The sequence below is a fragment of the Megalopta genalis genome, chromosome 19, assembly GCF_051020955.1.
Source record: "Megalopta genalis isolate 19385.01 chromosome 19, iyMegGena1_principal, whole genome shotgun sequence".
In the NCBI taxonomy this organism is placed as follows: Eukaryota; Metazoa; Arthropoda; class Insecta; order Hymenoptera; family Halictidae; genus Megalopta; species Megalopta genalis.
Window position 1 is genome coordinate 4,515,743 of NC_135031.1, and position 14,589 is coordinate 4,530,331.

A 14,589-nucleotide genomic window follows, 5' to 3' on the forward strand; every position below is an offset into this window, starting at 1 on the left:
GTTGCTTTACGATATGCACGCGCGTATCTGGAAGAGCGTTACCGTCTCGCTTGCACCCCCGGAATCTTCAAGGAACCCCATACTCTGTCTTCTGCCGCATCCGGAGTCTCCGGTGATTGCCCGACGGAAGCATTTCCTTTATTTTCGAAACTTCCAACCTCGTTCGCCTCTGCGGTTCTCCCGTTTCCGGCGAACATTATGATTTCCCGCGAACTTTTTTCCACTACGGGAAACTTATCGAAACGCGACGCATCCCCGAGATAAACGACCCTCCTCGAACAGCTGCCCGGATCTTGAATCTTGAGTAGCAGACAAGATTGGCCAGACGTAATGTCGCACGGTGAGGACAACTGCGAAAGCTTTCCCGGTTACGGTCGTTAGAGATAGTTTTACGACGCGGCCGGCCCGATAAGATGCAGTTACTGCATGATGCAGAATGTGACTTCATGGGGCAGTGAAATCGAAACGCCGGAATGCCAAACGGTTCCTGAAACAAGGACCAAATTCTATGAACGCGAGGAACTCGGCGGTTGGAGTATTCTGCTGAATGAAAAGCTTATTGACATTTTAATTATTAGGTCGTCCGAATAGTAATTTCGTTTTTCAACAGAAAATAAAAGGCGATTATTTAATATTGTTTATTATTATTATTATATTTATTTTTCTTATGATTGTATTTATTATTATTTTATTATTATTTTATTATTTATTATTATATTATTATTATTATTATTATTATATTATTATTTATTATTTTATTTTATTATTTATTTATTCTATATTTTTTTATTCAATTATGTATTAACCACTTTGTTCTATATTATTTTGTCATCTTTCTGGAAACTGTGAGATCCCATGCTCGTAGAAGTCCAGCTCTTTATTGGCAAAACACTAAATCAAGTGTTTTTCGAAAAATGAAATTACTTTCCGAACAATATAATAATAACGTATAGGGATATAGCTTATATTTTTACGTGTTCTAATCATAGATCGGTTTCAGAACAATATATTGAATTGAATCTTTTAATGTGCATTTCATTTTAGTGGATTAAAACAAAATTATTGATACCAATACAATTCTTAAAAATAATTTTTACGCAGAACTCTAACATGTGAAATATTATGAAGTTGCCATCTTTATTTTCCTATGATCAACATATAGTTATTGGATATTAATTTTCTGTTTTTCTTTTCCTAGAAATTATTAATAGAACGTAAATGTGACTTTCTATTACGTTAATTAAATTTTTACATTATATACTATTGAAGCATGTGTTTTGGTGTTTTTATACAATTTTGATAAATCAAAATGCATAAATATCAGCAATCAAATTATTAATGATAGTTCATTATAGCAGCTGTAAGATAAAATTGTAAAGGGAAGGGTTAATAGTTCTTAAATCAATCCATTATCAGTAACTAAAGATCTTTTAATAACCTTTTAAATGCCGACAGTAATCTCATTCGGAAACAAACAAGTTCTAAACCCAGTTCTCAAGAATCTTAAAAAAGTTATTACAAAAGTTTATTAACAGTCTTCCGGTGGCTAGAGTGTCGACGCGAAAGCATCATAGAACTGGAAACTGAAAGTAATTAAACCAGGAATCAAAAATAGAAGTTATTTGATACATTCTTATGGGAGAAATCAATAGCCGAAACTTGTTTATTACTGAAGTCAAGGATATTAACCACAAACTATTACACCACGACCGAATTCTATTTCAGTCACTTATATTAGATGTTCACCAGGGAAATTTACTTCGATTCTTCATAGCAATTATAGGTGAGAGAAGCTGGTTGCTCATAACAGCTATTAATGAAAGAAACTCTATTTTAGTCGTTTATGGTAATTACCGGCAATACAATTATTATAAAATAATAATTATCTTCCATTTCTGTCGTAACAGTTAAGTTCACAGAATAAAACGAAGAAAATTAATTTGAATCGTAGACGTTACGGATTCTGGTATTCTTGATTGCGACGAATGCTTTATATAGTTTGAGGCAGTATAATATAGTTTCAAAACGGTTTATACTTATAGGACGACCTATTTCTAGAAAACAGCCATCACGTCTGTTGATTAGTGTCCATCCATCTTCGGGCAGTGTCGCCTCGCGGAAGGAACCAATTAAATGGGGGGGAAAAAAACTGGATTAAACTGGAGCCCAGCCGGGTTGTTCCGTGGTCGCGCAATAAATCTCGTTTTCGGTTCGGTATCAGATAATGCTGTAGTTGAAACCCGTAGCATTAATCGGCAACGTGTAATTAAACGGCCGTGTAGCGGCATTACCGCGCGGCTCCATGTGCGTTAGAATCCAGCAGTCTCGTATCAATTGAGATCTGCATCGTCCCGTTCCCGCCGGTTATTAATAGAAGCCTCGCGTAATCGATAATCCGCGCTCCGCTTCCGTTGGGACAATAGCGAGGAGACGGCATCCCGGATGGAGAACCATGAGATGCTAGATCAAGCTTGCCACTGAACTCGCTCTATCGAGTACTGACCCGGCTTCGACAAAATTGAGAGCAACGAAACCACGCCTACCGTTAGTACTCATCGCAATGCCGTCATTATATCCATTCCTTACTTCATGTAACTACCGACTTCCTGTACACAACATCGCATCATTGTCAATTTATACACAATACGTTGTAATTTTTATCGAATTTCTAATATTTATATTTCTTATTTTGTATTAAACTTGTTACACCTTTCCATGTAACAGGATCTCTTATTTGAATTCAATGGTTGTTGAGAATATTTTGAAAATGTGTTCTTGTACCTTTAGAAATAGTCAATTTCTTATTTAACCTTTTAGGTACGGTTGAATTCTGCGCTAGGCTATTTTCCTGGACGGCAGAGTCTGATATACATGTACTGTAGTACAGAGTCTGATACTGTATATTCCGTCTGTATATTGTTAACACTGTTGTAAATCGATGTGAAGACAAAATAAGTGTGAAACAATGCATATGAAGACGATTATTTAATTCAAACGGTGAACGAATGAACTACTAGAGTGAGCCACTATAGTGGCGTGTCGTGCCTAAAAAGTTAACGTTCTTTCATCTCAATCACCCCAAGTCGTCAAAAAAATGTCTACTATTAAGAAGTCTTCTAATGCTCTACCATGTTTTAAATATCTTTTTGTAATCTTCATAAAACGCTTTTAACTCTATTTACATTCTTATGATCGCGATTTTGATGAAATAATTTCTGCTAGGCGTAACGTAATATTCAAGTAAAATAGTATACAACAATTCTAATGAAGACGGAGCGATGTCAGATAGGATATCATTATGATTTTCTCGGATGAATTGTTGGAAAACACCGGATTTAGACTAGACTCGTTTTGGAGAATATTTGAGAGTCTCCAGTGATCAATTTCTAGTGGATTTGAATTTCAGACCCAACATATTGGTCTGTGGAATATCGAAGAGCAATGAAGCCACGCCTTCAAGAGCGTTCTAGGCATTGGGAGTTTAGAGGAATTCTCATTAGATGCTTAAAATATGAAAAAGAGTTTTCATTAGACGCTTAAAAAATATAGTCTTGAGACAGGAGCACAGACTACACTATGGAGACCATGAAGACCAATGATGCTAAATTAACTTCATTAACACAAGACCCACCCACCTATCATTAAAATTGGTTCAGACATGGCCAGTAATTTAGTATAGTGGCGAGTAATTTATTGGGTTGGCAACTAAGTAATTGCCGATTTGTTCAATGAAATACAAATTTTTTTACTTGGAATAGAGTTTAATCTGTAATGTATTTTCCATTTTGTTCGATGACCTTTTGCCATCTCTCTGACAACTTGAAAATTCCACGCTCGTAGAAAGTCTGATCCTTTTCGGCCAAAAACTGAGTTAAGTGAGATTTTACAGCGTCATCATCATTAAAAGTTTTACCACGAAGAGAGTTGTCCAGGGATCGAAATAAGTGGTAATCATCCGATGGCGCGAGATCAGGGCTATATGGTGGGTGTAACATCAATTCCCAACCAATATCCATCAATTTTTGCCGAGTGGACAAAGACGTGTGCATGTGTGTGTGTCAATTTGTCCAGTTGCTAACATTCACGGATAATAAAAAATAACATAATAATAATAATAATTTTATAATATAACATTTACGGATATCATAAAAATGGGAGTGAGAGACATCTATAACTGAAATCGGCAATTACTTAGTTGCCAACCCAATAGTAACTTATTGCGTGCGGACGCTAGGATTTAGTCCAGTAGGACATTAAAACAATTTAGTCAATCTGATCCATTTCTGTAGATCAACTCTAATAATCCGGACACTTATCTTTGTACTAAACCATTTAGTACCTAGTAAGTAGCTACTAGCCACTCCACTAAATTAATGACCATGTCCGAACGACGTGCTTTAAGGATAAAGTTTCGAAAATGTCTTATAAGAATTGATACTTTTCCAGTAATGATAGAATAAAAAGTTTGAAATGGGTACTTCCGACGTCCCTGATAACACTAGTTATAAAGTGGCAGCTGCCAAGAGTCAATTTCTAGAGGATCTACAATTTGGACTCGACAGATCGACCCGAGGTCATCGAGGAGCAACGCAGCCACGCCCACCGTGGACACAGAAAGCGAAATAGATAATCCTGAATCTAGCAGGATCGGGAATGCCAAATTGTGTCTTGCCTCCGGAGCGTTACGGAGCGCTCCAGGGGCAAAGAGGCTCAAGGAAATTGCTGAACGTGTGAAAGATCGTCCTAGTTATGGGTCGACGCCGGGGAGTGGGAGGGGGAGAATCACGCGAATATAACAGGCACGGGGACAGTCGCAGAATTCTCTAGAGCCGCGACAGCGTTGTAGGAACGTATAAGGACGCGGGTGTACGCCGAGTAAACCACGTCTCTTCGGGGTCGACGTTCACGGACCGTGCACGGAGCGAGTCGTGAGCAGCCTAGAACCGACACGGCGCTGGAATTTCTCGACAAATAGGCGAATATGCACATAAATACATAACAAAGGCCCGTGACGGGTACCTCGAATCGCATAAGGACGCCAGCCGACGAAAGGAGACGACAACTGGAACGATGACGATGGTAACGAGGAAGGAGGAGCACGCGAGGCTGTCCTCGTTCGTCGCGCGGGCCGGGGAAGGGGGCCAGGACGAGCTCGCCACGATTCGACGGGAACGAGTGTCACGTGTGCTGTCGAGGACTTACACCGCGCGACTCGATATAACTCACTTTATTACCTGTACGATCTCCGGAAAATGAATTATTGAAAACGTACCCCGAGACGCCGCGCCGCGGAGAAAGAGCCGCGTGTCTATCCGGACCCACTCGGGGAGCCATTAGTATAGCGCAGGCTTTTCTCGTCGAATAGGGTGGCGGATGTAACACGTTAAGTATCTGAAAACACGCGATAGATGCGATATTTGCATTTTGCAGGTCCTGGTTTATTCTATCGCGGCAGTTTAGCATGGCATTTTAATGTTTTACCATCCCTTTGTAGCCGAAGACGATCTTTATTGCGATTTTGCAGCTCCTCCATTTTCCTGTTATACCAAGCAACATTTCTGAAGTAAAAATATTGGAACAGAGTACGTATTAAGAAAAAGAAGAGGAAAATACAATATAGTTTTAACAACTACAGGAAAAGGAATAATGAATCTAATGACGAAAAAGACAAAGAGTACATTCTGGCCTCGTTTGCACGTAATGCTGTAGTACGAGGAAACCAAGTGAACAATGGATGTAATATTCTCAATGTAAGGATTGAACACAAAGGAACACCGTACAAAACGATCTTTATATTTGCAACAATGATTTGAATGAACAAATATTTTCGTTTTCTTCAGATCCTTTCTTCCTAACGTGGAACTTATTATTGGATACTTCTTGAATCATTTGAAACGCGTTAACTGCCAGCGTTTATTTCGGTAAAAATTTTCGCACCATAAAATGCTGTGGAAAGTAACACTCCACGAAGACCATTTTCGAAGGAGGTTGAATGACTATGGTTTAGAGCGATAAGGACGGATGACGCGTTCCGAGCGCGCAGCCAATAATTCTCGAGGTAACGTCGCGAACGCTTGATCGTGAGGTGATTTATCAGTCGCAGGCCCGGCGGTGTGGTTATCATTAAAAAACGATTATTGCGTAACGAGCATCGCGGAGAACAGGTTCCGCTCGGGTCAGGATCTGCAGTTAAGTTGTAAGCGGCCGAGAGAGACACGTGGCTTGTTCTTGTTCCGCCTCGATTCCGATAATTCCGATAATTCTTTCCACGGTTCGCTGTCTCGAAACTCGGTTGCGGTCATGGGAAGAGGAGAGAGTGGTCAGCAGCGAAGCTGCATAGTGCACACGATAGGAGACGTGCTAACGATCCGCTAAGATTGACGGCTAATTAGATCTGACACTCCGATGTAACTAATACGAACGGGTGAACGCAAATGTTATCTAACGACCGCTTTAGGATATTGAAGGGGGGGGGGAGGGAATACAAAATAGATATAGGCATATTTTACTTAGAACAAAATGAAAAGGTATTATATTATTAATTGTATTTTAGGAATAACGCACGGAATTAAAATAATTTCATTTTCATGACATCCAAATACAATAAATTCTATGTTGCCAATTGGTGACTATAAAAACGAGCCGCAAGGCTCGAATAATCGTATCTTCTCTTCTCAAGTTGTCCATGTTTGTGTACAATCTGAGCGTCAATTAGAGAGAATTTACTGTAAGTCGATACAACACGATTTGTTCCTTAAGTTAATTGAATCGTTTATATAACATAGTCAATTATCTGATGCAAGGGGTTGTGATAATATTATCTGTTACATTAGTCAATATTCTTGCTTCAAACATTTCATTGGAAAGACATTTATGAATTGAAACATTATAGTGAATGAAAACAGTGGTGGCATTGTATTATCTACATGCAAGAAGATGTCTAATTGGAAAATGTTTTCAAAAATGTATTTACATTTTAAATATAAGAGTACAATCAGAAATGATTTGAGAGAAAACTCGTTTTCATATGCAGATGAACTAATCCACAGTTGTATCAAAATGTACATTTTCCAGACTATGTGTTATGTAAACAATATCCAAGCCTGTTTCTAACATTATAAGCAATTTTCAACAATGAACTAAGACTAATCCTTGCACGTTCTTCAATGAAAGACGTCAACTTTTTGTTTTTAAATACTGCAACATATTTGATTCTATCAAATTGATTCTATGTTATATGTGATGCAAAATTCCTGTAAAATTTAACACTATAAACTCAATTTGTCTATTTAAAATATAATATAAAAATAGGTGAATTTTTGCGCTAGGATCATAAGTACAACTAATTTGGACTCTAAGATTTTTGAATAGGCACAAAAATAAGAGAGAGAGAGAGAAAGAGAGAGAAAGAGAGAGAGAGAGAGAGAGAGAGAGTTTTAGAGAGAGAGGGAGAGAGAGAGAGTTTTATATATATATATATATATATATATATATATATATAGAGAGAGAGAGAGAGAGAGTTTTAGAGGGAGAGGGAGAGAGAGAGAGAGAGAGAGAGTTTTAGAGAAAGAGAGAGGGAGAGAGAGAGAGAGACATCAGTTTATCCTTTACTTTATGTCGTTAATGAGACCGGTTACAAAATCTAAGAAATAAATTATTTAAAAGAATGTATGCAATATTTACAAATCCAAGTACCAAACGTTGCACGAGCGTAACTGGAAAATCATTTCCATTTGGAAATCAATTAATACGTAACTATTTCAGCCAGAAAGATAATCCGTTCGTCGAGTCTTCATTTTCGGAATATATTACTTGAATGATGCTCGAGCCAGTAAAAGGACCAATGTAAAAAAGTTTTTTCGATGACCGATCGGGCTCGCGCGATCGCGGCCCGCGGTCAAATGAACCTCGCATTTCGATTAGGCGCTTCGCGAGGGGTTTTATGCATGCATTGTGGTCGGCTGGCGCAGCGGCACAGTCCTCGGTAAAAGTTTCTGGTATCCGGTATAAATCCGATACACCGGCGTGCCATACAACAGCCGGAATAAACGCGGACGGATTTGTCGGCTTTGTTGTCCCCCTTTTATTTCCATTTTACCGTCTCTCCTCGTTTTATTTTATTCCCCGCAGCCTCGCTTTGCCCGGCTTGTCCTGGCACTCGAATGCTTTTCCTTTCGATGCTCGTGATCGAACGCGTCTCGCTAGTTAACAGCGCGGATCTGAAAAGAATTCGACGGTAAATTAAGCCGCTCGCCGCTGTTCTTCGAACTTGCCACGGTGCTTTTTCAAATCTGTCAATATTTGCCGAATTCATTGCGGCTATTATCCATACTTTCGTCCGTACGATTGTAAAGAAAATTTCACTTGAGATTGTTGTAAAATTTCTTCTTATAATGTATACACACTATATAGCGTATTCGAACAGTACAATCATTTGTTTGTTATTGCTTTATTGTTTCTTGAGTTTTCAGTTAATTCAGTTAATTTACAAACTCATGCAATTTAATAACATGCTATTACATGAATAGATATGGCGGCTATGTGTTACAGTTTGACCACGGATCTTTATGCAAATCCTCATCTTCAAACGTCATTTTACAAAAATTAGAATAAAAGAAAAGTTCCCTATGTTAACTAAAAGATTAATCATTGTATTTAAAACAGTAAAAATGCTAAGCTCTTGTTAACTTATATGTTTTCTGACGTTTTAAAAAGTCTGTAAATACCATAAATGTCTGAGGATCCGCAGCGTACTGTTATAAAGAAACTGATCGATATCGTGTAAAATACTGAAAGCTGCTGAAAAATGTTCTCCGTGCCTCCAAGATCATTGCAAAATTGTCCCAGAGTATTCGCGAAGATCTAGATATTCCTATTGCTGACCGTCCCAGAAAAATATTACTTCCTCTGAAAGTTATTGCTCTTAACTGGTTCGTTATCTCGAATCGATCCGTTTAAATGGCCTCCGACGAATTGATATGGCCGAGCATGTTCCCCGAGTTCTTGTAATGAGTACAATTAAAGCAGTTGTAACGGCGGATTGTATTTTAGGGTGCGAATCGTGCCCGAAAGTCATTATGCCCAGCCCCCTGACAGCTACATATGTATAAACGCTCAATTTGCGCGGCAGCGCGCGAAACATTAATCTTATTATTTTAATTACAAAGGATCGGATGGTGCTCCGTTCGGCGACGCCTTATAAATATAGATGTCGATCGCGGTCTTTTAACCGGGTACAGTCCGCCAAAGTAGTTTCTCTTCGTGCACGACGCACATCCAATCTGGCTGGAGAGAAATCATTTTGGACAGCACCGTAAAATATTTTAACTCCTTGCACTTGATATCCTTCGAACACTTTTTCGTCTTCAATCGTATTCCTAATAGAACAAGAGAATTTTTGTTTCTTGTGTCTCAGCTTATTTTTGTTCCAGGATTTTGATAACAGAAAAATCAAATTTTTGTTACATTTGCGGGAAACGAATAACATTCATAATTAGTCGATTATGTATGTAACCTTTATCATGAGCCTGATTCGTTATTATAATGCATGGTCTTAAATTACAAGCAACTAAACAAGGTTTCAGGAGTAAAAATAACTTTGTGTATGTATGTATGTACCGTGACTCATCTTAAAAAGAAATTACTCTACTTTGACGAAGATTGAATTTTGTTATGAACTACTTTATGTTAATCAATGTGGTATAAAACTGAAGTGAGTTGTCGCTATAATAAATGTTGTGGTTTGAAGTAAGTCTACTCAGATTGAAAAAATTGTTCTCGCTATCCGTTTTGAATCATTTTTATAGGAGGAAGATGTCGCTATCCTTTGCGACAACTTTAGATAGCATCGTGTAAACTCAGACAATTTTATAGGATTTAACAAAATTTGCAAGCAATTCTTATCAGAAAGTTTTTTCACGGAGAAGTCTCTCTTTTACAATAATTCAGGGTAGACTGTGTGTGTGTGTGTGTCAACCAATTTCCTTCACAAAGTTACAGGAATTCGCAGAACGGTAACTTTTGGTAAAACTGTCTTCAATGTTTTCACTCTATAGAAATTCTATAGATCTACAAAATGCTGTTGAAAATAAAATATGCATATTGTGCCATATATTTTAAGCGCAGCAGAGGACACAGATATATATATATATTTCATTTTTGCATCAACGAAAAAGAGAAACGACAAATATGATTTATGTGAAGTATTCAAATAAAGTACCTCTAATTAAGATAATCAAAGTGGATCAAACGATACTTTAATGAAATCGGTAATCAACGGATTCCGCATTTATCCAAAGGTATTCAAAGGTACATAAAGATACTCAAAATTTTTATCAAACGATTTAATATGCCATTGCTTCCTTCTAATAATTTATCTTATTAAATACGGAATCACTGATTCCATAAGTGGTTGTCCAGTTAACTGACTCAACAGTCAAATTTGTAACAGTCATTCATTAAATCTTTCCTCCGTTTAATCGGAAATAAGCTTTTAATTGGTCCAACGTACGCACAGTTTCATAATTACGAAACCATGAAGCCGAACAAACTGTCTCGGTTATCTGATGTAATAAAAAGGAAATTATAGCCGTGCGCGTATCAGTGACATTCAAACGAGGATAAATCCGGTTTGTTAACATTCTCTGCAAAGAGAAGCCGCCACGAGATTTTCCTGTCAAAGAAAAGGCTGCCGATCGTGAAGAGGAAAGAACAGATCGGCCGCTATCGAACGCATTAGTCCCGAACGTTTATGAGACAGATAACCGGCAATTAATTCGGTAGTACGTTTCGGTTGACGTGTAATTCCTCAACGGTAACCGATAAATCTCGCGTTGACACGGTGTTCCGCGGGCTGAAAGCAATCCGGGCTCGTTAATTTATACGAATCGCGAGGAACGCGCGCGCTCACAAAGCGGCCGTAATAGCGTTCTCCAAGCTTATATTCCGCGGGCAATTTATTTATTGCTATCGGAGCCCGGCACGTTTGAAGTGCCGACATTCGGCATTATCTTACGTGCCCCGTTAGGCAGCGGCGGACCGCCGCGCCGGAGAACTTTTCCGGGGAACCATTTGCTGCTTACTTTCTAAATTCTTTCGGCGACGCGCAATCGGCCGTACACGTGTCCCACGTAAGTAAATAGATACGTAAGATCCTGATGCGATTACCCCGGCAACACCAAACTTCGATCGAGTGGAAAATATCGTATCCGAAACCGATCGGCGCACCTAAATTTGTTGCTGCTTGTACGCCGCCCCGAACATGCCTTTGTTGTGACTTTCGCCAACCGAGATCGCAGTAGAACCGTTGCTGGCGAAGTTTCTCAGAAATTTTGGTTGCTGTCGCTGCCACGAGGCGAAAAGGCTAGTTTAGAGACCGATGCAATGTTTCGACGACTAATAGAACACAATTATCTGGAACATAAAATATATTTGCAACGCGAAACTATGTCTGTTTTAGAGAAACTATAATGACTAGACTATAGCTTTTTTAACTAGTTGCAAATAATACGATAATTTTTTTAAATTCTCTTACTGTTTCGTAGGTGACCTATTCATTCTTGTCATAAATGCATAATATTCGTAAGCTTATAATGACTGATAAATCTAGTTCAGCTTTGAGCTGAAGACAGATAAACTTTTCGCTTGATATTTTTGCGAAATGCATCGAGAAGTACTGTTAGTACCCATCAACTGATTCTATCGTTACTGCGAAAGTGTTTAATGTTGTCATTGCAGATCCAATTTGCCAATTTTGTTGTAATATGCATCAAGGGGTCAGTAGACAATTAACACATCTTCACGAACATAGCTTTTATTTATGTGTAATTATATGTTGATTCGTAATATGCAGATAAGGTTTTATTAATGTATATTCTATTTCAACGAAATATTAGCGTTTATCGCTCATATAGATTATGAAAAAACTTTGAGCTTATATTATCGACTTTATTAAAGTTGCAGGAGATCTGCATGACGTTTCAAATTCAGCTTAAAAATTTGAAACAGACAAGACAAGGCACTGTCGTAATTAGACTGCGGATTTTTACGCAAAATGAAAACTACAAAAAACATTTTATAAATTGATTATTAGAAAGAATTATAAGAAAAGTCAGAATAGAAATATCTTTCCCACTTTCAATAATTTTAACAAGTCGTGCATAATATAAAAATATTCTCAAATTCTTCTCATATCTTTACAATTTTGTGTTTACGAACTAGTTCTTTTTGTTAGAAATTTATAAAATCCGCACTCTAGCTATAATATACATATATAAGCTAGCTATAATATACATATATAATATACATATAGAAACAGCAGTCTGAAGATACTATATTTATGACCAAATGTTCCGCACAATAAACAACTAACAACGAATTAACCAACGGGGTGCCATTTAGGCGAGCGGTATGCATTAAGCAACTTTACCGGACACACCTAACTGGCAGCTATTGAAGACCATAAGCATTGATCATGCTCAGTGGAAACGTAATGATTTCAACTAATCCATGGGACGAGCATCCCGCGAAACTCCGCGGCCGTCGATCATTACCTTCAGCTTTTAATTAGCGGTCGCTCGCGCGCGAAGAAAACGCACGCTTTTTAATATTTTAACGACCCATTTTTGTACCCCTGCGGTAATTAAGATTGATGGCGAGTTTGAATGCGTAATTGCGCTGGACGGAGACTTCCTTCGTCTTTCTCTCCTCGTTTCTGTTCCTTTTTTTTCGTCGCGGCGCGCCGCGGTTTTTTACTTGCACCGCGGCGCACTTCATCAATCAAAGATTTTTTTTCAAGGGCCAGCCGTAACCGCTGGTGGCACGCATTCCGGGCAAGCTTCACGCATCTGCCGGCGAGAGAGAACGCGAACCAGATGGGCTGCATTGTGAATGCGTGAGGGCGGACACCAGCGTGCATTATTTTGCGCGCTACGGTGCATCGCGGACCTGTGAAAACTGCCGGCGAGATGCATCGTCGAACTTTTCACGAGATCTGGGTCACGGTCTTGACGGATTAGAACGGACGACCTTGAATAATCTCAATCGATGATCCACTGTTCTGAGTGTTTAACCCTCTTACGGTGTTCACAAAAACATACACTAATGGTTAAACCCGACTAAAAAGTTATGTACATTTTTTAGACATTTTACTGTAATACAATGTTTCCAAGCGATATAAAAAAATATAGTAATTAATAAGACAATACGGAAGAATGTAAAGGTTAATAAAAGATAAGCGAAGTCAATAAATAATAAGTCAATAATAATAATAAAAAATAAGGTGCTAAAGACCCAAATTACAATAAAAGTTCATTTTATTCATTTATGTTAATATTAAGGTTATATTTAGTTGTGGAGGTTATCGATACGCCTGCGGATTTTCTATATTTGTGACAAAAATGTGTTGATCATACACAAAACAACGAAAATAGTCAAAGGATTTGAAAAAACTGTTGATCTATTCTGCGCCCATTAAAGTTGTCAAGGAATAAAATAGATGTATATGTATGTACAACAGTTTCTTATATCTTGTAATTAGTGCAGAAAATATACAGGGTGTCCCAACAATGTCTCGCAATCCGAAAGTGGCGGGTTCCTCGGGTCATTCGAAGCAACTTTTTCTTTTACAAAAATTTTCTCCGAGGCACCGTTAACGAGTTATTAACGAAAAACAGTGACCAATGAGAGGTGAGCTCGGCTGGCGCGAGGCGACCGAGCCAATGAGCGGAACTGGGCTTCGTGCGCTGGTTAGCTAGGCCGCCTCGCGTCAGCCGTACTCGATTCTTATTGGTCACTGTTTTTCGTTAATAACTCGTTAACGGTGCCTCGGAGAACATTTTTGTAAAGGAAGGAGTTGCCTCAAATGATCCGAGGAACCCGCCATTTCAGGATTGCGAGACATTGTTGGGACACCCTGTATATTGTAATTTAGTTATCTCGATAATATTTTCAATTAATGTGTTAATTAAGATACGGAATTTATTCTACAGATTAAAATAATGAGATTTTCGATAAAAGTAGCAAAGCGTGATTAAAGTCAGTCTTTCATTTACTTGTCAATTGACGTATGTATTAGCTTCTATTACTGATACTTTCGTTTCGTGTACTATCCATTACCACGATAAAATGATCGACGGTCTTTTTTCTATTGTTTTAAAAATCATTTGAACAAATACTAAGGGTCCTAGCAAAATTTTCAACAGTCATAAATAAATTGCTTCATAGGACTGATGTTAAAAATAAAACCCTATTGGGAGATAGCAGTTTACAATAATTCATAAAAGAAACAACGCTAACGACGCAAGTCAATAAATTCTTTACGGAAAAGCTAATATATTATGTTTGACAAATGAACAGAATATATGAAGGGCACAATTTTACATTAACGTCTTGCGACGTGACTCACAATAATCGTAGCTCACTTTATTACTTGGGTTTTAATTGTCGACGCGGGTACACCCTCGTCGATGATTAACAACGGTTTCGCAATTCTTCGATGCAGTGTCCCGTTCGCCAGCGGCTCCGGCAAATTCATTAAGAACTTACAAGAAACAAACCGAACGTCCGTTGGAATTTAATTGCTCGACTCGT